This window comes from Balaenoptera physalus (genome assembly GCF_965194825.1).
Source record: "Balaenoptera physalus genome assembly, chromosome: 8".
Lineage (NCBI taxonomy): Eukaryota > Metazoa > Chordata > Mammalia > Artiodactyla > Balaenopteridae > Balaenoptera > Balaenoptera physalus.
In genome coordinates this window covers 57,187,500-57,213,459 of record NC_138887.1, presented here as the reverse complement: position 1 = coordinate 57,213,459, position 25,960 = coordinate 57,187,500, and the positions used below count along the sequence as shown (strand labels likewise).

Genomic DNA, 25,960 nt, shown 5'->3' with positions numbered 1-25,960 from the left:
CTTACCTTGTTAAATAAATATGTAAGTTATTGTACTACTGTGTCTGGCTTATTTCACATAGCATAATGTCCTCTAGGTTCACCCATGTCATTGGCCAATTACAGTGTTTTCTTCTGAATAATATTACATTGTTTACATATATGCCACATTTTCTTTATCTATTTGCTTGTCAATGGACATTTATGTTGTCTCTATATTTGGCTGTTGGGAATAATGCTGCAGTGAACACGGGAGTGCAGATATCTCTTAGGGATCCAGATTTTAATTCCTTTGCATATATACCCAGAAGTGGGATTGCTAGATTATATAGTAGTTCTATTTTTAATTTTTGAGGAATCTCCATATTGTTTTCCATAATGGCTATATCAGTTTACATTTCCACCAACAGTGTTCAAGGGTTCCATTTTCTCCACATCCTTATAAATAGTTGATACTTTTTTTTTTTTTTTTAATAATAGCCATCCTAATAGGTATGGGGTGATATCATATTGCAAGTTTAAAATAATGTTCTTTTTTTCCACATTGCGGTTTTGATTTGCATTTCCTTGATGATTAAGGATGTTGAACATGTTTTCATAGACCGGTTGGCCAGTAGTTTGTCTTTGGAGAAATGTCTATTCATTTCCTCTTCTCATTTTTTAATCAGATTGGTGTTTTGCTATTGAGTTTTAGGAGTTTTATATATATTTTGGTTATTAACCCCTTATCAGATATATGGCCTGCAAATATTATTTTTCCATTCCATAGGTTATCCTTTCACTTTGTTGCTTGTTTGCTTTGCTGTGCAAAACCTTTTTAGTTTTAGTAAAATTTATGTATATTTGCTTTTGTTACCTGTGCTTTTGGTGTTATAGACGAGAAATCATTGCCAAGACTCTTTTTTTTGTCGAGGAACACTTTTCCTGTGTTTTCTTCTATGAGTTTTATGGTTTGAGTCTTTGAGTCTTTAATCTATTTTGAGTCTTTAATCTATTTTGAGTTAAAATTTTGTATATGGTGTAAGGTAAGGGTCCACTTTCATTCTTTTGTATGTGGATAACAGGTTTTCCAACACTAATCATTAAAGAGACTTTTGTTTGCCCGTTTATGTGTTTTTAGTGCCCTTGTCAAAAGTTAGTTGGCCACATATGTGTGGATTTTTTGGGGGCTCTCCATTTTGTTCGATTGGTCTACACATCTGTTTTTATGCCAATTCCATACCATTTTGATTAATATAGCTTGTGATATAGTTTGAAATCAGAAAGAATGATGCCTTGGGCTTTGTTCTTCTCTCTCAAAAGAAGATTTGGGGTCATTTGTAGTTCCATTTGGATTTTAGAATAGGTTTTTCTATTTCTAAAATGACACTGGAAGTTCAAAAGAGATATCATTGACTCTGTAGATCACTTTAGATATTATACACATTTAACAGTATTCTACCAATCTATAAGCATGGATGTCTTTCCATTTATTTATGTCTGCTTTAATTTTTGTCATTAGTGAATTACAGTTTCAGTGTAAAAGAATTTTACCTCCTTGGTTAATTTTATTTCTACATAATTTATTCATTTTGATGCTATAGTATATTATGTTGTTTTCTTAATTTCCTTTTTGCACAGTTTGTTGTTGGTGTATAGAAACTCAGCTGATTCATGTATACTGATTTGTATCCTGAAATTTTACTGAATTTGTTTATTCTAATAGATGTGTGTTTGTGTGTGTGCATGTAGTCTTTCGGGTTTTCTACATATAAGATCATGTCATCTACAAACAGAGATACTTTTACTTTTTTTCTAATTTAGATGACTTTTATTTCTTTTTCTTGCCTAATTGCTCTGGCCAAGACTTCCAGTACTATGTTGGATAGTGAGAGTGGACATCCTTGCCTTACTCCAGATCTTGGGGGAAAACCTTTCAGTTTTTCATCATTGAGTGTAATGTTAGCTGTGGGCTTTTCATATACAACCGTTGTTGTGTTGAGGTACTTTCCTTCTATACCAAATTTGTTTAGAGTTGTAATCATGAAAGGGTGATGTGTTTTGTTAAACATTTTTTCTGCATCTATTGAGATGATTATGTAATTCTTATCCTTCACTTTTTAATGCAGTGTATCATATTGATGGATTTGCATATGCTAAACTAAACTTGAATCACAGGGACAAATTTTACTTTTTCCTGGTATATTATCTTTTTAATATACTGTTGAATTTGGTTTGCCAAAAGTTTACTTATATAAATATATTGTTAAAATATATTGTTTAATAATATATATAATGAATAATCATACATAAACTTCATGTAAAGTATATCTGAATTCATCCCCAAAGTTTATAAGATCAGAAAGGGGATGGAGTAGAAAAATAAACATACCAAACATCACTGACCATGGATTAACTCAAAATACAGACTAATGACAGATAAAATACACAGAGAAAAATTAGGAAAATATTGCTAGGAAAAGAAGATAATCTTAGTCATGTCCCACAAACAGAGAACAAATTATGGTGATACAAAGGACATTATCAGCAGGGTATCAGGTTTGTGAGCAGATATAACTTTCCGTATATGGGAAAGGTGACTTGAAGGACTACCCTAGAGAACCTTAACCTTAGCCTTAACCAATCTTGCTCTCTGAGCCAGGAGGATGGATGGGTGACTTATTTTCAAAGATATGGCTGGTAAGACTAATGACCACTTAAAACTGTGGCCCAGAAAAGTAAGAGGACACACTCTGACACTTGCAAACAGGAGGCTATATCCCTAGAAGTAAGAAAAATATAAAAATGGACCAGTCTTGACTGAATCAGGAGATTTGTCTGCTATTATCTTCCTGAAAAAAGAAAATCAAATCCTCTGTGGAGTAATATAATGTTTTCCAGTGCCTCTACATATATTTTTATAGGTAGTGTCCAGTATTAAATAAAAAATTATCAGGCATGCCAGGAGCCAGGCCAAAATATCAAGAAATCAAGAGGAAAAAAGACCATAGAAACAGATCCAAATATGTTTTATATGTTCAGGTTTTCAGTCACTGACTTCAAATGAAATATGATTACAAGATGAAACTATGACAAGATATTGTAAAATATAATAAACTTTACTGAGGTTTCACCAAGGAAATGGAATATATAAAAAAAAGTTCAAATAGAAGTTTTTAAAAACACAATAGTAAGTAAAAGAATAGACAGTGCATAAAAGAGAATTAGTGATCTGAAAGTTACATCAGTATAAAATAATTATTGAAATAGAGAAAAATTATGTTAAATATATGAGAACATAAAAGGAATATAAGTAAAACATATGCCATACAATGAAGTCACTGACATATGTGTATACTATTAAAGTAACTTGTAGAGCAAGGAGAGACACAGAGATAGATAAGAAGAAGAAGGGGAGGTGGAGGGGTAGGAAGAAGGAGGAAAGAGGGGGAAGGAAGATGGAGAAAGAGTGAGAGAGAGAAAAGTGGAATAAGGAAAGACAAGTAATATTTGAAGAGATAATATCTGAGAATTAAACTCAGTAAGGATGTCAAGCAAAAGATTGAAAATCTCTATAAATCTCAAGGACAAAAAATAAAACAACAAATAAAACATCATAGATAACCTGCTATAATCAAAAACAAGGAGAAAATTTTAATAGTAGCCAGAGAGGAAAAAACATGCATCATCGTCAAATGAACAATCATAAAAGTTACAGAAAACTTCCCAACATAAATGATGAAAGTCTGTAGACAATGGAATGGCACAATCAAAATGCTTAAAGAAAATAAGAACCAAGCTACTTTTCCATACCCAGTGAAAGTGCCCTTCAAACATTAAAATAAACATGTTTTAGGCAAGCAGAAAAGAGAACACTGGTCACCGGTGGACTCACCTGAAAAAGGTGCTAGAGGAAGGTTTGCAAATGGAAGAAGAATGTTTCTAGATGGAAGCAGAGTAATGCCTGAATCCCAAGAAAATATCCATAATTTTGTGGCTAAATGTAAAAAAAAATTAACTATTAAATAAAATGATAAAACTATCTGTGTCCATCAGGAGACACATACCATGTGGTTATGACTGTGTTATTATAATAATTTAAAATATACAGTGTCATAATAACAAAAATAAAACTGGAGTATCTATAATAATTTCAGACAAAATACTATTTATGGATAAAACATTAGGGATCTGCAAATAACAATATAATTAATTTTCCAACTCTGATGTCTAAAAATTACAATCACTCATGAAATTAATAACCCTAAAATTATATATCTATACCTGTATTTTATATGAGTCACCTAAAAAGAGAATGTGACAAGTCCACAACTTTAGTAACTCAAAAAGAAGCCAATATATCAGTAAGACCAGAAATTTGTAAATAGAAATTTGAGGAACACAACTATAAGTTTTATCTAATGATGGACAAAGATGCTTGTGCCCCAATAAATAAATATACATTTATTTTTATTAATACATGGACAATTTACAAAAATTGATCACCTAATAAGTTATACAGAGTATCCAAATAATTCAAGTATTTTATATCAACTAAAATTAATAACAACAAGAACAAATTCTCTCAACACAAATTTAAAAATCAACATATAGAAGCTAGTAAAATTCAGTAAAACAAATAAAAATAAAATTTCTTGAAAATTAAAAAACTGAAGTCTTAAGTTATTCATTTGTGAATAAGTTAGTCACAAAGGTCATTACAAATTTTAGAACTAAAGTACAAAGAAATACCACATATCAAGTCTTACAGAATGATACTAAATTGGTCCTCAGAGGTAAATGCATAACATTAGATGCACAAAAGAAGACAAAACCAGATATTTTCAACTCATGTAAAGATTAAGGGAGTTGAGGGACGTTTACAAGATAAAGAATAACTTTGACAATTTTAAAGAAGGAAGGTAAGATGGAGAAACTTATTTAACCAAATATCAAAATATATTTTAAGGCAGAGTGATTAAGACATTATGATATCGACATGGGTAGAAAATGAGAATTAGAACGAAAATTAGTTATTATTCAAGTTAGAGGATCAGATAAATGCCAAAAATCGATCATCCATTCAATATGTCAGTGGTCATTTATTAAAGAAAAAAAAAGAAAAAGGGAAAGAATAAAAACTATGAAAACTAGAATAAAGAGAATTATCTTCACCAAATAATCAAAATAATTATAAACAAAATACTGATAAGAATTTTTGCACATTAGCTCCAGTGTCTACAGTAAAGTAATGAGGATTTTTCACCATTTAGACTTGCAAGAATTGGAAAGCAGCTTACAAAATGGTCTTTATGTACTATGTCAGCCTGGATTCAGTTAGTAGATAAAAGTCACATGGGAATACAATAAGAGATCACTATTATGTTGTTGAGGTAGCAAGAGCAGACACCAGTTACCACAATTAGGATTGAGGAACAAAAGAATGAAGTTTCTTTTTTTTTAATTTTAAATTTTAAATTGGCCTTAAACCTCTGTGAAAGGGTACTACCTAGCTGCTACTGTTGGTTTTTTTTTTTTTTTTTTTCTGAACTCAAAAGAGAGACCCTATGGGTGGACCAAGTTCTCTGAAAAGGGATTGGAAAGTGTTAGAAAATTGCAAATTAAAATCAACTGCTGCCACTGATAAGGATAACTGTTACTGTGGTGATGAAGCATTAATCTAGAAATAAAAGTAAAAACAGAAAATAAAATAAGAATAGTGAAGAGACACAAAAGAGTATGTCCCTTTTCCCTACACCAGTTACCCAGGCTCTGTCTAGCACTCTCTATTGGCAGAACCAAATTGGAAGTCAGGTGCCAAAGAGAAATGTGGTTTTCAGAGTTTCCCCTATATTATCACACAGCAGAATATAGTGGGTAGATTGGAAGCTGGCATACAGTAGCTTAATGATTAGAAGCTGGCATACAATAGCTTAACAACTGGACTAGTTGCCAAATATACATACAAAGTCCAAAAGTATTAACAGATTTTTTAACTAAGGTAATTAAGAACAATGATGTAAGCACAATGTACAAAAATCAATAGCATCATGATAAGTGATATGCAACTAGGATATCTAAAGACAGGATGTTCAGATTGTTTAATAAATGACCATAAGCCTAATCATAACAGTAATATATAAAAATTGTATGATACATAATGGTAATAATATACATAATACATATTATAATTATATGTAACATATAACAGTAATATATATACATATATAGAGAGAGATCTATATCTTTGTTTCTGTTACATGTTCTAATGATAGATAAAAACTATATATAATTAATTATAAACCCTTTTAAGGGATATAAAGAATTTCTAATAAAGAGCAATAATATAGATTGGAAAGCTCAATATTAATAAAACTGTGAATTTTCTATAAATTGACCTAAAAATTTAATGTTACTGTAAAAAATTCTCCATAGATTTTTTAAAGAAATTTTTAAAAGCAGGTAACAAATTTATAAGATAAAGAAAAAATTAACAATTTTAAAGAAAAACAGGATGGAAAAACTTGCTTTACCAAATATCAAAATATGTTTTAAGGAAGAGTGATTAAGATATTATGATGTTGACAGATTGATAGACAAATAGACAAATAAATAGAGCAGAATGAATCTAAAATCAGATCCATGCATATTTGGAAACTTGATATGTCAGAGGCAGTATTACAAATGAGGAGAGAAAAGATTTATTATGAAGTAAATGCTGTTAGGGAAACTGGTTATTCATATGGGGAAAAATTGAAATCGGGTCATTATGTTAGAGTGTACACAATGACTAATTTTAGGTGGAAATGAAAAATTTTAAACTTTTAGGAGAAAATGTCACATGTTTTCAATGGCACCAGATTAGGTTATTTTAAGATAACAATTTATTACCACAAATTACCATTAAAAATGATAAAAGAAAATCTAAAGAGTTTTAGAAAATATTTGCAAAAAGTAATATTGGTGAAATGGTTAGTATCTTGAATATGAAAGAACCACAGAAGAAAAAATACCTAATTATTCAATAGGTAAATGGGCAAAATGTACTAACAAATTCACAGAGAAGGAAATAAAAATTTCTAGTGAACATGTGGAAAGATATTCAATAATTCTAATCCAATGAAATATACTTTTCTTTAAAAATTACCAAATTATATAGTGTTGAGCATGTGGAGCTTTGAAAACTCTTATACCCTCATGGTAAGATGGTAAATTACTGCATCAATCTTTGAAAGTAATTTCTTAATATCAAATAAAATTCAAGATATTCTTACTCTGCACCCAGAATTTCCAATTTCAGGAATCTAAATAAAATCTTGCAAACGTGAACAAGGTGATATCTACAAAAACAATCCTTGCCATATTGTTTCTTAGCAAAAAATTGTAAACAACCTAAATAAATATGTATCAATTGGAGGATGGATAAATAAATTGCAGTAAATCAGTAAAATGAAATAGTCTGCATATATAAGCATGATTAAATATTATTTGTTGAGCAAAATAAATGAAAATTGCAGAATGACAGTGTAATATTACATACATTTACATATGCAAAAATAGTAGTTTATAAATACATGCTTATATATAAAGTATTTTTAAAATATTCACTAGATTGATAAAAACAGTTCAGAAGGATGATTACCTCACAGGGAATGGTATTATGGAAAAATAGAGGCCTCAACTTAATCTGTAAATGCATGTTTTTAGTAGATAAAGACTCTGAAACAAATATTGCATGATGTTAAGATATGTTAAATCTGGATTACAGGAATGCGGATTCAGTTATTTGTCATATATGCTTCTTCCTTTGTACATTTGAAATATTTAACTATACACCAATTCATTGTGATTTTAAAAATGCACCTGTACCCATATCTCATATTTTATACTCATATTAACTCAAAATGGATCACCTAAATGTAAAACCTAAAGGAGAAAATAGAAGAAAATGTTTATGACTTGGGGTCAAAGATTTCTTAGATATGAGACCAAAAAAATCATAAAAGAAAAAAATGGTAAAATGGACTACATAAAATTTTAAAACTGCTATCTAAAAGTTAATTACTGCCCCTAGGCAGCTGATGCGAACCTGCTCTCCTCAGCACCCGCTGGGGCTTTGGCTTCTGGAACACACAGGGCTGAGTCCATGCTGACAGCCCAGGGGCTTTGGGACAACACAGGATCAAGTCCATGCTAATGGGAGCCAAGTCTCCTCAGGACTTGCTGGTGCTTTGGCTTTGGGACATTGTGTGGTCCGGTTCACGCTGACGGGAGCCCTGTCTCCTCAGGACCTGCTGGGAGGTGGTGCAGCTGAAGGAAAAGGTAACCCACAGGACCCAAGACATGGTAGCTACTAATATACTCTTCCCACAGTACCTCTTAATACCTTGTGGGCACCTACAAGGGAAATAAGTATCACAACTTCGGTTGAACTTGGTTGGCCATGTGGCTGACAGGGTTTTGGTGCTCCGGCCGGGTGTCAGGCCTGTGCCTTTGAGGTGGGAGAGCCAAGTTCAGGACATTGGTTCACCAGAGACCTTCCGGCTCTGTGTAATATCAAACGGCGAAAGCTCTCCCAGAAATCTCCATCTCAATGCTAAGGCCCATCTCCACTCAATGACCAGCAAGCTACAGTGCTGGACACCCTATGCCAAACAACTAGCAACACACGAACACAACCCCACCCATTAGCAGTGAGGCTGCCTAAAATCATAGTAAGGTCACAGGCACCCCAAAACACACGACCGGACGTGGTCCTGCCCATCAGAAAGACAAGATCCAGCCTCATCCACCAGAACACAGGTACCAGGCCCTTCCACCAGGAAGCCTACACAAGCCACTGAACCACCCTTAGCCACTAGGGGCACACACCAAAACAATGAGAACTACAAACCTACAGCCTGTGAAAAGGAGACACAGTAAGGTAAGCAAAATGAGAAGACAGAGAAACACACAGCAGATGAAGGAACAATGTAAAAGCCCATCAGACCAAACAAATGAAGAGGAAATAGGCAGTCAACCTGAAAAAGAATTCAGAGTAATGATAGTAAAGATGATACAAAATCTTGGAAATACAATGGTGAAAATACAAGAAACATTTAACAACGACCTAGAAGAACTAAAGAGCAAACAAACAGTGATGAATGACACAATAATTGAAATAAAAAATTCTCTAGAAGGAATCAATAGAAGAATAACCAAGGCAGAAGAACGGATAACTGACCTGGAAGATAAAATAGTGGAAATAACTCCCACAGAGCAGAATAAAGAAAAAAGAATGAAAAGAATTGAGGACAGTCTCAGAGACTTCTGGGACAATGTTAAACGCAGCAACATTCGAATTATAGGGGTCCCAGAAGAAGAAGAGGAAAAGAAAGGGACTGAGAAACTATTTGAAGAGATTATAGTTGAAAACTTACCCAGTATGGGAAAGGAAATAGTCAATCAAGTCCAGGAAGCACAGAGAGTCCCATACAGGATAAATCCAAGGAGAAACATGCCAAGACACATATTAATAAAACTATCAAAAATTAATTACAAAGAAATAATATTAAAAGCAGCAAGGGAAAAACCACAAATACCATATAAGGGAACCCCCATAAGGTTAACATCTGATCTTTCAGCACAAACTCTGCAAGCCAGAAGGGAGTGGCAGGACATATTTAAAGTGATGAAAGGGAAAAACCTACAACCAAGATTACTTGACCCATCAAGGATCTCATTCAGACTCAATGGAGAAATTAAAACCTTTACAGACAAGCAAAAGCTAAGAGAATTCAGCACCACCCAACCAGCTCTACACCAAATGCTAAAGGAACTTCTGTAGGCAGGAAACACAAGAGAAGGAAAAGACCTACAATAACAAACCCAAAACAATGAAAAAAATGGTAATAGGAACATACATATCGATAATTACCTTAAATGTGAATGGATTAAATGCCCCAACCAAAACACATAGACTGGCTAAATGGATATAAAAGCAAGACCCGTATATATGCTGTCTACAAGAGACCCACTTCAGACCTAGGGACACATACAGACTGAAAGTGAGGGGATGGAAAAAGATATTCCATGCAAATGGAAATCAAAAGAAAGCTGGAGTAGCAATTCTCATATCAGACAAAATAGACTTTAAAATAAAGACAATTACAAGAGACAAAGAAGGAGGACACTACATAATGATCAAAGGATCAATCCAAGAAGAAGATATAACAATTGAAAATATTTATGCACCCAACATAGGAGCACCTCAATACATTACGCAAATGCTAACAGCCATAAAAGGGGAAATCGACAGTAATATAATCATAGTAGGGGACTTTAACACCCCACTTTCACCAAGGGTCAGATTATCCAAAATGAAAACAAATAAGGAAACACAAGCTTTAAATGATACATTAAACAAGATGGACTTAATTGATATTTATAGGACATTCCATCCCAAAACAACAGAATACACTTTCTTCTCAAGTGCTCATGGAACATTCTCCAGGATAGATCATATCTTGGGTCACAAATCAAGCCTCAGTAGATTTAAGAAAATTGAAACTGTATCGAGTATCTTTTCTGATCACAATGTTATGAGACAACATATCACAGGGAAAAAATACTGTAAAAAATACAAACACAAGGAGGCTAAACAATACACTATTAAAAAACCAAGAAATCACAGAAGAAATCAAAGAGGAAATCAAAAAATACCTACAAACAAATGATAATGAAAACACGATGATGCAAAACCTATGGGATGCAGCAAAAGCAGTTCTAAGAGGGAAGTTTATAGCAATACAATCCTACCTCAAGCAACAAGAAACATCTCAAATAAACAACCTAACCTTACACCTAAAGCAACTAGAGAAAGAAGAACAAAAATCCCCCAAAGTTAGCAGAAGGAAAGAAATCATAATAATCAGATCAGAAATAAATGAAAAAGAAATGAAACAAACAATAGCAAATATCAGTAAAACTAAAAGCTGGTTCTTTGAGAAGATGAACAAAATTTATAAACCATTAGCCAGACTCATCAAGAAAAAAAAAGGGAGAAGACAAATCAATAGAATTAGAAATGAAAAAGGAGAAGTAACAACTGACACTGCAGAAATACAAAGGATCATGAGACATTACTACAAGCAACTATATGCCAATAAAATGGACAACCTGGAAGAAATGGACAAATTCTTAGAAAAGCACAACCTTCCGAGACGGGACCAGGAAGAAATAGAAAATATAAACAGACCAGTCACAAGCACTGAAATTGAAACTGTCACTACAAATCTTCCAACAAACAAAAGCCCAGGACCAGATGGCGTCACAGTGAATTCTATCAAACATTTCGAGAAGAGTTAACACTGATCCTTCTCAAAACCTTCCAAAATATAGCAGAGGGAGGAACATTCCCAAGCTCATTCTACGAGGCCATCATCACCCTGATACTGAAACCAGACAAGATGTCAGAAAGAAAGAAAACTACAGGCCAATATCACTGATGAACACAGATGCAAAAATCCTCAACAAAATACTAGCAAACAGAATCCAACAGCAAAGTAATAGGATCATACACCATGATCAAGTGGGGTTTATCCCAGGAATGCAAGGATTCTTCAGTATACGCGAATTAATCAAGGTGATAAACCATATTAACAAATTGAAGGAGAAAAACCACGGGAGCTTCTCAATAGGTGCACAAAAAGCTTTTGACAAAATTCAACACCGATTTATGAAAAAAACCCTCCAGAAAGTAGGCATAGAGGGAACTTGCCTCAACATAATAAAGGCCATATATGACAAACCCACAGCCAACATCATTCTCGATGGTGAAAGGCTGAAACCATTTCCTCTAAGATCAGGAACAAGACAAGTTTGTCCACTCTCACCACTATTATTAAACACAGTTTTGTCAGTCTTCGCCACCGCAGTCAGAGAAGAAAAAGAAATAAAGGGAATCCACTTTTGAAAAGAAGAGGTAAAACTGTCACTGTTTGCAGTTGACATGATACTATACATAGAGAATCCTAAAGATGCTACCAGAAAACTACTAGAGCTACTCAGTGAATTTGGTAAAGTAGCAGGATACAAAATTAATGCACAGAAATCTCTTGCATTGTTATACACTAATGATGAAGAATCTGAAAGAGAAATTAAGGAAACACTCACATTTACCATTGCAACAAAAAGAATAACATACCTAGGAATAAACCTACCTAAGGAGACAAAAGATGTATATGCAGAAAAGTATAAGACACTGATGAAAGAAATTAAAGATACAAACAGATGGAGAGATATACCATGTTCTTGGATTGGAAGAATCAACATTGCGAAAATGTCTATACTTCCCAAAGCAATCTACAGATTCAGTGCAATCCCTATCAAACCACCAATGGCATTTTTCACAGAACTAGAACAAAAAATTTCACAATTTGTATGGAAACACAAAAGACCCCGAATAGCCAAAACAATCTTGAAAAAGAGAAACAGAGCTGGAGGAATCAGGCTCCCAGACTTCAGACTATACTACAAAGCTACAGTAATCAAGACAGTATGGTACTGGCACAAATACAGAAATATAGGTCCATGGAACAGGATAGAAAGCCCAGAGATAAACCCATGCACGTATGGTCACCTTATTTTTGATAAAAGAGGCAAAGATATACAATGGAGAAAAGACAGCCTCTTCAATAAGTGGTGCTGAGAAAACTGGACAGCTACATGTAAAAGAATGAAATTAGAACACACCCTAACACCATACACAAAAATAAACTCAAATTGGATTAAGGACCTAAATGTAAGGCCAGACACTATAAAACTTCTAGAGGAAAACATAGGCAGAACACTCTATGATATAAAGCACAGCAAGATCCTTTTGGACACACCTCCTAGAGAAATGGAAATAATGATAAAAATAAACAAGTGGGACCTAATGCAACTTAACAGCTTTTGCACAGCAAAGGAGAACATAAAGAAGCTGAAAAGACAACCTTCAGAATGGGAAAAAATATTTGCAAATGAGGCAACTGACAAAGGATTAATCTCCAATATTTACAAGCAACTCATGCAACTCAATATCAAAAAAACAAACAACCCAATCCAAAAGTGGGCATAAGACCTAAATACGCATTTCTCCAAAGAAAATATACAGATTGCCAACAAACACATGAAACGATGCTCAGCATCACTAATCATTAGAAAAATGCAAATCAAAACTACAATGAGGTATCACCTCACAGCAGTCAGAATGGCCATCATCAAAAAATCTACAAACAATAAATGCTGAGGGTGTGGAGAAAAGGAAACCCTCTTGCACTGTTGGTGGGAATGTAAATTGATACAGCCACTATGGAGAACAGTATGGAGGTTCCTTAAAAAACTAAAAATAGAACTGCCATATAACCCAGCAGTCCCACTACTCGGCATATACCCTGAGAAAACCATAATTCAAAAAGAGTCATGTACCACAATGTTCATTGCAGCTCTATTTACAAAAGCTATTACATGGAAGCAACCTAAGTGTCCATCAACAGGTAAATGGATAAAGAAGATGTGGCACATATATACAATGGAATATTACTCAGCCATAAAAAGAAATGAAATTGAGTTATTTGTAGTGAGGTGGATGGTCCTAGAGTCTGTCATACAGAGTGAAGTAAGTCAGAAAGAGAAAAACAAATACCATATGCTAATACATATAAATGGAATCTAAAAAAAAAAATGTTCTGAAGAAACTAGGGGCAGTACAGGAATAAAGACAGAGGCATAGAGAATGGACTTGAGGACACGGGGAGTGGGATGGTTAAGCTGGGACAAAGTGAGAGAGTGGCATGGACATATATACACTACCAAATGTAAAATAGATAGCTAGGTAGAAGCAACCACATAGCACAGGGACATCAGCTCGGTGCTTTGAGACCACCTAGAGGGGTGGGATAGGGAGGGTGGGAGGGAGACGCAAGAGGGAGGACATATGGGGATATATGTATATGTATAGCTGATGCACTTTGTTATAAAGCAGAAACTAACACACCTTTGTAAAGCAATTATACTCCAATAAAGATGTTAAAATAAATAAATAAATAAAACTTAATTACTAAGAGAATAAAAGGATGAGCCTTAGATCAAAGAGAACATTTGCAAATCACATAATGGAAAATAATTTTGTATCTAGAATATATGAAGAACTCGCAAAACTCAATATTTAGGAAACAACACGATAATTATAGGCAGTAAATATGAAGAGACTCTTCAACAAAGCAGATTTACAGATGTTAAAAACACATGAAAAGATTCTCAATATCATTAGTCATTAGATAAATACAAATAAAATAACAATGAGGTATCACTACATACCTGCTAGAGAGCAAAGGACAATTGACAATGCGAAGCGGTTGCACGGATAGAGAACAGCTGGAACTGTTATACATTGCTGGTTGGCATGTAAAATGGTACAGCCAATATGGAAAAAGGTTTGGTAGTTTCTTATAAAGTTAAACATGATTATAATACGACATAGCAATCTCATCCCTAGGTACTTATCCACGAGAAATGAAAACATTTGTTTACACAAAGACTTATACAAGTATGTTTAGAGCAGTAATATTTTAACACCAAAGCTAGAAACAATTCAAATGTCCTTGAACAGATGTATTGATAAACACATTGTGATACATACTTACAATGGAATATTACTCAACTATTAAAAGGATTAACTGAAGACATGCAACAGCACACATGAACCTCAAAATTTTTATACTAGGTGAAAGAAGCCAGGCTCAAAAGGCTACATACTTTATGATTACCTTTATATAACATTATGGAAAAGACAAAATTATGGGAACAGAAAATGGATCATTGGTTGTCAGGGTCTGAGGCAAGAGAGGGCTTCATTAAAAAGGGCAGCACAATAGTTTTTTGAAGGGTGATGGACCTGTTCTGAATCTTGATTGTAGTGGGGTATGCCGTTGTCTAAACTCCTAGAAATGAGCACCAAAAAGTGAGTGTTATTGTAGAGCTTAAGTAAAAAGTGAATAAACAAAAAACAGACATGTATTTCTGTGTGTGGGAGGGGGTGGGTGTGAGAGAGGGTGATACAGTGAGTTAGGATAAATGACAGATTCAGTGCTAATCAGTTAAAGCTACAGAGGGAGACCTGTGCAATCAAAATAAAATAGCAAGGAAAAGACCAAATGTTAGATTTTCTTCTGGAAAACTAATGGTAGAAAAGGGTTTTTCTCATCCTTAGGACTGCCGCATATAATTTGAAGGTTATAAACTGCATAATGTTTAGGGGAGACATTTGCATCATAATCTGTGAGATGGGCATCCCATGAGCTATGAGGATGACAGCAATACAGTCTTTCATAGCAGCCCTGCACAAGACTACCTTACAGGTGTAGGTAATGTACCAAATGACATGCTCCAACATGATTTTGGATATAAAGAGATGTATGGTCAAAAAGAAAAACATATAGATATTAATAACTTGATTAAATCCTGTTTGAGTTTTCCTTATTGATCATCCATTAAAGATTTTGGTTATCACTAACTAATTGTTTCCTTTGACCAGAAGCAAAGAATGTAATTTACTACCCGTATGTGTCTACATAAACATCCTAGGAGATATGCTTAATCGAATAGCGAGTCTGATATTGAATCAATTACAATAGATTGGAATTTGTTTCTGTCACTGACTTGCTATGGTATCTTGGACATGTCACTTAAACCCACTGTCAAGAAATTTGGTTGAAATACATAGTTCCTAATTTTCCTTTCCATCCTAAATAAGCTGACGTTCTTCCGTCCTAAACATGATGCCCGTTTTAAGAAGGGTGAGTAGGCAAATTTCTGTTTGAAATGACTCTATTTAGCTTTTTTTTTTAACGTCTTTAATGAAGTATAATTGCTTTACAATATTGTGTTAGTTTCTGCTGTATAACAAAGTGAATCAGCATACATATACATATATTCCCATATCCCCTCCCTCTTGCATTTCCCTCCCACCCTCCCTATCCCACTCCTCTAGGTGGTCACAAAGCACCGAGCTGATCTCCCTGTGCTATGCAGCTGCTTCCCTCTAGCTATCTATTTTACATTTGGTAGTGTATATATGTCAATGTAACTCTCTCATTTCACCCCATCTTACACTTCCCCCTCCCTGTGTCCTCAAGTCCATTCTCTACATCTGCATCTTTATTCCTGTCCTGCCTGTAGGTTCATCAGAACCTTTTTGGTTTCTTTTAGATTCCATATATATGTGTTAGCATACGATATTTGTTTTTCTCTTTCTGACTTACTTCAGTCTGTATCACAGACTCTAGGTCCATCCACCTCACTACAAATAACTCAATTTTGTTTCTTTTTATGTCTGAGTAATATTCCATTGTATATATGTGCCCCATCTTCTTTATCCATTCATCTGTCGATGGACACTTAGGTTGCTTCCATGTCGTGGTTATTGTAAATAGTGCTGCAGTAAACATTGTGGTACATGTCTGTTTTTGAATTATGGTTTTCTCAGGGTATATGCCTAGTAGTGGGATTGCTGGGTCATGTGGTAGTTCTATTTTTAGTCTTTTAAGGAACCTCCATGCTGTTCTCCATAGTGGCTGTATCAATTTACATTCCCACCCACAGTGCAAGAGGGTTTCCTTTTCTCCACACCCTCTCCAGCATTTATTGTTTCTAGATTTTTTGATGATGGCCATTCTGACCGGTGTGAGGTGATACCTCATTGTAGTTTTGATTTGCATTTCTCTAATGATTAATGATGTTGAGCATAAATCACAGCAAGATCCTTTCTGACCCACCTCCTAGAGAAATGGAAATAAAAACAAAAATAAACAAATGGGGCATAATGAAACTTAAAAGCTTTTGCACAGCAAAGGAAACCATAAACAAGATGAAAAGACAACCCTGAGAACGGGAGAAAACATTTGCAAACAATGCAACTGACAAAGGATTAATCTCCAAAATATACAAGCAGCTCATGCAGCTCAGTATCAAAAAAAATAACTCTATTTAGCTTTAAACCCGTATCTTGTCAAAGATAATTTTTTTTGTGCGGCTCTATACTCAGTGTGGCTTCTTCTGGCTCTATCTACATAGAAAAGCCCAGATAATGTGAAATTTGATTTAGTATTTTCAGTCATATTATAGGACACCTCCTGTATTCTGAGTTACCGTACTATAAAGACTGTTATTCTGTGAGTTCAGAGAGGAAAATGGTGCTGGGAATAATTGAAATCTGGTGAAAAGTATTGGGATTAGCAGAAGACTTTCAGTAGAAAAAAAGAAAATAAAAGTTATACAGTTTTCCATGTGATTCACTTGTCTTCTTTCTACACTGTTTCTGAAGTACAGGTTTCCTTGGGACTCTAGGTCCAATGTTTTTAAGCGACCACCACAAAATCCTGAACATTTTTTTGGAAGGTGTGGTGAAAGCAAAGTATGGCACTCAACCAAATGGCAGAAACTAAGCAAGCCACGGAGCAGATGAATGCTAAATGTTAATGAAGGACTGATATATGCATCCAGACACTTCTGCTTATATTAATTGATAAAGTTAATTAAGAGTAGATATAATATGATAATGAATTTCAAAAAAGAGCACTGCGCATATTTCTCTCTGTAACATTGCCCAGAATCTACTAACTTGGAAATAGTACTTTTTATTTGTGTTTTTTTTAAAACAAATACTGTTTTTGATAGACGCTTGAGCATCTTTCAGGAAAGACAGAGGCCATTTCTTCATATGGAAACCTTCTAAAGGGAATTTGGAATAATTTTCTTGCTCTGCAGGAAGATGTTCCTTAGGGAAAGCATATTTAATAGAGGAAATGTGTTGATTTCAGTAATCACAGATGTTTAGTCCAGTCTATTTATATTTGACATGACATTTTTATAACGTATAAATAAATTTCATAAAATTTGGTGCTAATGAGAGTGTGTGATGCTGATAATCCTGGCTACAGTTAGGGAAAGTGCATATGGCTGTTCTCCAGGTTTGCTCACACGTCTCTACCCACACACCTTCATATAAAATCTGTAACACCCCTGCTGGGCAATTACTTGACATCTATTGTGCAAAGACTGCTAATGTTACTAAATTATTTAGTATATATAGAAGACAAGTTTCTGTCAAGGAATAGCTTGAGATTGTAGTGCTTAAAACCTGTTACAAAGTTGTTTGCTTTTTTTGAAGGAAAAGAATGTGCCAGTGGCAAGCCTTGGTTACATACTAACATTGATCTACGTTAGATCTGCATATCCTAGGCTCTAAAAAATATTAGCTAGAGTTGCATATGTCCATTTTCAACCTTGAAATTTCTTAAGCAGCTAAGGTATACTTTTTGTAGAAATTTTGAAATGGAAACTCCAATGTTTATGAATATGTGTATAGTAACGTGTAATCACATACATTATAAACACATATACACACACAAACACATATTTTATTTTTCATTGAAATATAGTTGATGTACAATATTATGTTAGTTACACATATTTTCTTAAAGTGGTACTGGCATAGGAGAAGATAGAGAAAAACTAGTATTTATTGAGCACCCATTTAGCAAGGTTCAAGGCTATCGTTATTTCCCTAAGCTTTATCTGATCATAAGAATTACCTAAGGCAGATGTTTAAACACAAAATTGTGATCCTTACCTAAGACCTACTGAATCAGACTCTAGGAGTGGGTACCTAGAAATTTGTAATTTGGCCATTGCTGGAGGTGAGTCATTGAATCAAGGAAGTTTGAGGAAAAACTGAAAAGATTTCATTTAAACTTCTACTACTCGTATAGATATTGTATCAACTATATCAATAAACTTGGCTAATATTAGTTAATAAGAGGTGAGAGCTAGGATGTGAAATAAATCTATGTAATTCAAAAGCCCACATTTCCTACCCTCACTGCAGTTGCTTTAAAAAAACAAAAACATCCACCCCTCAAAAAGACTCCAGCTCTATTGATTTATAATTTATATACCATAAAATTCATACTTTGAAATGGTACAGTTGGTTTTATTATATTCACAGAGCTGTGCAACCATCACCATCACATTTTGGAGCATTTTCATCACCCCAGAAAGAAACCCATGCCCATGAACAATTATTCACCATTGCCTCCTCCCCTCAGCCTTGGCAATTACTCATCTGCTTTATGGATTTGCCTGATTTAAACATTTTATATAAATGAAATCACACAATATGTGGCCTTTCGTTATTGGCTTCTTAAAATTATCATAATGTTTTCAAGCTCATCCATGTTGTAGCATGTGTCAGTATTTCATTGCTTTTAAAAAGTTTTTTCTTTTATATTGGAGCATCGTTGATTATGATGAAATAATTTTCTCTCTTATGGATATATCACATTCTGCTGTTCCATGCATCAATTGATGGGAATCTGGATTATTTCCACTTTTTGGCTAATATGAATTATATTGCCATGAATATTTGTGTAGAAGTTTTTGTGTGGACAGATATTTTCAATTCTCTTGAATGTCTAGGAGTAGAAATACTGGATAACATAGCTGTATATTTGAAGAATTCCCAACAATTTTCTAAAGTGTCTGCACCATTTTACAATCCCACCAGCGATGTATGAGGGTTCTAACTTCTTCCCATATCTGTCAACACTTGATATTTTTCTTTTTTGTTTTGCTATCCTAATGAGTGCAAATGGTATTTCATCGTGGTTTTGATTTGTAACTTTTTAAACAGTTTTACTGAGGTATAATTGAGATACAGAACAAAAAACTGCACATGTTTAATGCAATTGATGAGTTTAGACATATGCATACGCCTGTGATATCATCACCATAATCAAGAAAACAAACATCCACCACCAGTAAAAGTTTCCTTGTGTCCTTTTGTGTGTGTGTGTGTGTGTTTGTGTGTGTGTGTGTGTGTGTGTGTGGTAAGAATGCTTTACATGAGATTTACCTTCTTAGCAAATTTTTTAGATTTGAGATTTATTAATGAATAATGATGCTGAGCATTGTTTCTTGTGCTTATTGCCTATTTGTATATCTGCTTTGGAGAAATATCTATTTAAATCCTCTGCCCATTTTTTTTTTTAATTTTATTTATTTATTTATTTTTTGGCTGTGTTGGGTCTTCGTTTCTGTGTGAGGGCTTTCTCCAGTTGCGGCAAGTGGGGGCCACTCTTTTTTTTTTTTTTTTAAAGTAGACTTTAGAATGAATACTTTTAAATTTTATTTATTTATTTATTTTATGGCTGTGTTGGGTCTTCGTTTCTGCACGAGGGCTCTCTCTAGTTGTGGCAAGCTGGGGCCACTCTTCATCACGGTGCGCGGGCCTCTCACTATCGCGGCCTCTCTTGTTGCGGAGCACAGGCTCCAGACGCGCAGGCTCAGTAATTGTGGCTCACGGGCCCAGCTGCTCCGCGGCATGTGGGATCTTCCCAGACCAGGGCTCGAACCCGTGTCCCCTGCATTGGCAGGCAGATTCTCAACCACTGCGCCACCAGGGAAGCCCTCTGCCTATTTTTAAATTGGGTTGTTTATATTTTATTCTTGTTTTAAGTATCCTTTATATATTCTAGATATAAGTCCCTTATCAGTTATGTGACTTGCAAATAATATTTCTCCCATTCTATAGAATATCTTTTCACTTTGTTGATAATATCCTTTGAAGAACAACAGGTTTTTTTATTTTGATAAGATCAATTTTCTATTTTGTCACTGTGCTTTTGTTGTCCTTTCTAAGAAACCATTGCCTAATTTGAGGTTATAATGATTTACTTCAATATTTTCTTCTAAGAGTTTTATAGCTTTAACTCTTATGTTAAATCCCTGATCTGTTTTGAGTTATTTTTTGTTTATGGTGTGTGGTAGGGTCCAACATCATTCTTGTTTACGTGAATATCCAGTTGTTCCAGTATCATTTATTCAAAAGACTATTCTTTCCCCCATTGAATTACCTTGGCAATCTTGTCAAAAATAATTTGACCATAAATGTTAGTTTATTTCTAGACTTTCAACTCTATTCCATTGATTTATATGTGTATTTCTGTGGTAGTAGCACTCTGTCTTGGTTACTGTAGCTTTGTAGGTTTTGAATTTGGGAAATATGAATTTTCTAACTTTGTTTTTCTTCTTCAGTACTATTTGGCTACCCCAGGTGTCTTGCATTGCTATATGAATTTATAATCATCTTGTTAATTTCTACAAAATACATGCATAGAATTTTAATGGAGATTGCCACCACAGTAATATTCAGTCATCCAATCAGTGAACCTGACTTGTCCCCACTACCCACTTCATTTCGTTTTACCTCTCTTGACTTTTTACACAGTATTGCTGTCTTTTTATCGCACCCAAGAATATTTGGTTTTCAGTTGTGTGATATGCAATTCATAATGTAACTATTACAAGGTCTCTGTAAAAGGTGTATAACACCTTTTGGACAAAGTGCCTTATAGTACAATAATAGTGTCTGTATAAGGGACAGCAGAAGCATAACACAGGAAAAAATCTGTGCATAAAGCAGAAGAGCAAAAGAATATAATTTCAAATCCACAGCAGGAGCATTTACACTTGTAAGAAATATACTTTGTTTTCTATAATTTCTAGGTTATTAAGAACAAAATATTTCTAGGTTATTAAGAACATTTGAAGTTAAAACCATCATAATTTATAATAATAAAGACATTTTAAAAAATCCACTGTTCTTATGCATAATATTTTGTCCTTTACTAATATTTATCTTTAATACCAACTACAAACCTCATTTTAAAGAGAAAAATTAGGCTGTGAGTGATGAAAGAGTGACCCAAATTATAAAATTATGCTATACAGATATAATATTTGAATGCAATTATTGTTTAAAGATTCTACTCATTTCACTCTAATAACTAATAGTGAAATGAGCCAAGATTAAGAAACAAATATATGTTTTGTTCCATTCCTCAGCCACTGACTGGCAAATCATTTTTGTATCTTTAATTTAAAAATTTTACATATGTGAAATGAGACTAATAATACTTCACAGCCTAATTATATATGCTGTAGAAATGCAGGATTGGTTTAACATTCAAAATGTGGATAATGTAACTATTCACATTAATTAAATAGAGGAGAAAATCTTATATAACTTTTTAATGTGTTAAATAAAAGCATTTTCTTAAAGCCAGTATCCTTTATGCAAAGCCTCATATTGAACTAGAAATAAACAGGAAATTTGATCTAAAAAAAAAAGCTTTTTAAAGACTATATAATTAACATAATTAATGTTGAATAATTAAAATATTTACTTTGAGATTAAGTAAAAGGCAACAATACCTGGTCTTGTTACTTATATGCAAAATTTTACTGGAGATTCTACCCACTGCAATAAGGCAAGAAAAAAGAGGCAAATGGTAAAATAATTGAAAAAGAATAAATGGGAGTTTCTTCATTTCCATATGACATTATTATGTTCATATAAAATCCAAAAAATACCATCAGGTAAAGTAGTTAAATTGAATGTATTTACCTTAATTGCTAGTTGCAAGTTCAGCATAAAAAGGTCAATGGCATTTTTATCTACTAGCAACAGAAATTTGCATTTAAAAAAGATGACATCTGAAATAATTTGCAAATATATAATATATATGATAAATAAATTATACATAAACTCATGGATAAAAATACAAAATATTGAAATAAATTAAGGAAGATCCATAAAAGAGAATATACTATGTAGGTTTGAAAATTTAGTATTATCTTCTAACATTTTTTGAACTTCAATGAATTTAAAATATATATGAAAATTAAAATCACCCAGAGCCTCTAGAGGCTTTTGAACAAAAACAAAATGAGAGTTCTTGTTCTGCCTGATACCAAGACTTTTTATATGTACAATCATTAAGACAGTATAAGAGTAAAAAAAGAAATAGATCATAGAAATAGAAAAGAATCTAAAACCAGACCCCAGATATAAGTATCTTTGATTTATAACAAAGGAAATATTGCAGATTAGTGGGTAAATGATGGTATTTTCAGTATATGTTACTGAGAAATTTGGATATTTACATGGAAAATATGAAGCATGATCTCTCCTTCATATCACAGAAAATTTAGTTCTAGTGAAACTGTTAACAACAGTGTAAAAGAAAGAACAATATACCTTCTAGAAAATGATATGAGAAAGTCTTTATAAGCTTGGAAAATCTTTTTGAAACATGAAGCTAAAAACACTAATCTCAAGGTCATGATTATAAATTTCTTTTCGTTAAAATCAAAAATTTCTGTTCACAACAGACACCATTAAAAGAATGAAAAGGCAAACAGCAAATAGAGTAAAGACGTTTCCAAAACATACACCCAGCAAAGTGTTTCTACTGAGAGGATTTACAGACCACCTACAGATTAATAAGAAAGAGAGATTAGTCAAAATTAGAAAAATAGCAAAGGACTTGATTAGGCACTTCACAAAAGAGGATATCAATATGGACAAGAAACATATGGAAAGGTCTTTGGCATCATTAGTTATCAGGGAAACCCTAAAGGCAGCAATAACAGAGACACCCGAATGATTACATTGATAGACCCGCAGTATCAGATATGGGCAAATAATCTAGCACAGACATAACTGTTCTAGCTTACTGGTGGGGTACACAGACTGGCACAACCACTCTGTAAAACTCATTTGGGCTTATCTGTTGCATTGAACATATACATTCTCTACACCCGAACAAATTTACTTCTAGGCATAAACAAAGGAAACGCATATACATTGTACCCAAAGATAAGAAGGTTTAACGCACCATTATTCACAATAATCAGACACTGGGAACAATTTTAATGCCCATTAATGGCATAATGGATAAAGAATTTGTGGTATAGGATATCCATACAAGAAATACAATGGAGCAATTCAAGTAAACAAACCATAGCTACATTAATTAACATGGCTATTTTTAAAAATTTTGAGTGAAAGAGGCCAAATACAAAATAATATATATTGTAAGATATCATGTATATAGAATGTAAAAAATAGACAGAACTAAACAATAGTGCTTAGGAGTGTATATTTACATTCGTAAACCTATAATCTACAGTAAGTTGTACAATATTTCTTGATCTTGGTGGTGATTGAAATGTGTTCTCTTTGTAAAATTTATTGAGCATACCTTTCATTGTGTGCCCTTTCATATAAAAGTATAAAGTATTTCACAATACTGTTTTATGGAAATAAAACTATACTTATCTCTGAAATAATAGGACTGAGAGAAAAATATTAAGCTGAAAACATTTTTTAAAAGTAAAATGAAACAAAATTTAAAATTACCTGTAATTGTCAGCTATAGACATTAAATAGAATCACAAAAAATATTTTATGTTTATTGAAAGGCAAAAGAAAAAGGAAAACAGCAAAAACAGCATTCAAATAGTAACTTCACATAGAAAATATAAGAAAGAAGAAAACTATTTAGCTTTTATAAAGAAATTATGTTAACTGTATTCTTCCCAACCTAATATAAATGCTGTGAAATTTTCATTGAAATGCTAAGAAATTTTAGTAAAAAGATGAGGACATTTCTCATTTCACTAATCAGATTCAGAAAGCAAAATTATATCAATTATTAGAAGTATAGATAATTGTGCTATAAGTTACCAAAATAGGACAAATATAGTTTTGACTTTCTCTGTAGCCAAATAATCCAATTTTATCTCCAATTACTGCTACCATCATAAGGAGTCAGTTATATAAATTCTGATTCATTTACTGGTCTTAGTAATTTTTCTGAGATTAGTTATCCCAAATAATGCTCTTTAAACAATAGAATGTTTCAGCAGAGTGTTTGTCATTCTCAAATTTTATCTGGTGTTCACTACCATCCAGTACTGGAATAGTTTTCAGAAAGTAGAATTATCTCTGCTATCAACTTGAATTTCCTTCTTTTAACTCTTAAAACATAAAGTTAATCTGCCATTAAATTATGTAATGTGACACCTACAAATTCTCTTTGAATCCACTATATAAATATTTAGATATGATACTGGAATTAGATGAAACATAGTCAAGCATCAATTATCATTGCTATTTTAAGTAAACATGTCATCTTGGGTGAGCAAAGGATACATAGTCACCCCAAATGAGTATTGGTGGTTTCTTCTTACTTTAGTTACGATAATGAGTCTATAAGTCATAGAGAAAAATTCCATAAAATGACCTTTTAAAAATTACAATCTATTTCTAAAAGTGATGAATCAACCCTTCTAATCATAGTTTGGGGTAAAAGATTTTGTGGGCTTTTTATCATGGTGGAATGAAGTATGTTTCCAGGATTCTACCACTTATTCCTTACTGTAGCAGACTAACAATAACCAATCTTGTTATTCAGAAAAGCTCAGGAAGAGGTCAGCAGCCTTGGGTATCAAATCGACCTCATAATCTAATTCTTCTATTTTCACTTTAATCAGAAATAGAATTAAATCTCTATCCATCTTTTGCAAAATACGCTTTTCCAAATTTCTTTTGAATATTTTTTTCTTTGCCCAGTTTTTTTCCCTCTATTTACACATAACTTTGTAATTTGGTGAGTCCCTAAGAGAAAGTGAAATTGGAATTACTGTAGAAAAAAGAAAATCTGCCCTAAAAGGCTTGTCTTCATTTGCCATCATGTGCCATAGCAGAAAATGTTTACAGTATAAACCACATACTCTCTCAAATTTTCCTTTATCTGTGTTCTCAGCAGGACAACAGCTCAACAGTGTTTATGTTTTTTTCTGGTTTTTGTTTTTGTTTTTGCTTTAGTTTTTTTCCTCTTAATAGAGTACTCCCGTACTAGGCTGGACAAATGTCATGTCCCCTGGCCCTTTCCAGCATGTAATGAAAATAGACCTATTTCCAGCTACACCTTGCTGATTGCTTCCTACCCGCTGCTCAGGATAATTTGTTCAGTGTAAATGAAGACTTCAGCAGTTATTGAAGGAAAAAGGTACAAAAAGATACTGTTGTACAGCATCTACATGAAGCAGCTTGTATTAAAACAGTTCTGATTGAG

The 25,960-nt window shown here is 33.4% G+C and overlaps 1 long non-coding RNA gene across 1 annotated transcript in view; it reads left to right on the top strand.

Annotated features, from left to right (window-relative positions):
• LOC309665935 overlaps positions 1-25,960 on the top strand; it is a 358,088-nt gene that overhangs the window by 26,077 nt on the left and 306,051 nt on the right. The window lies entirely within an intron of this gene.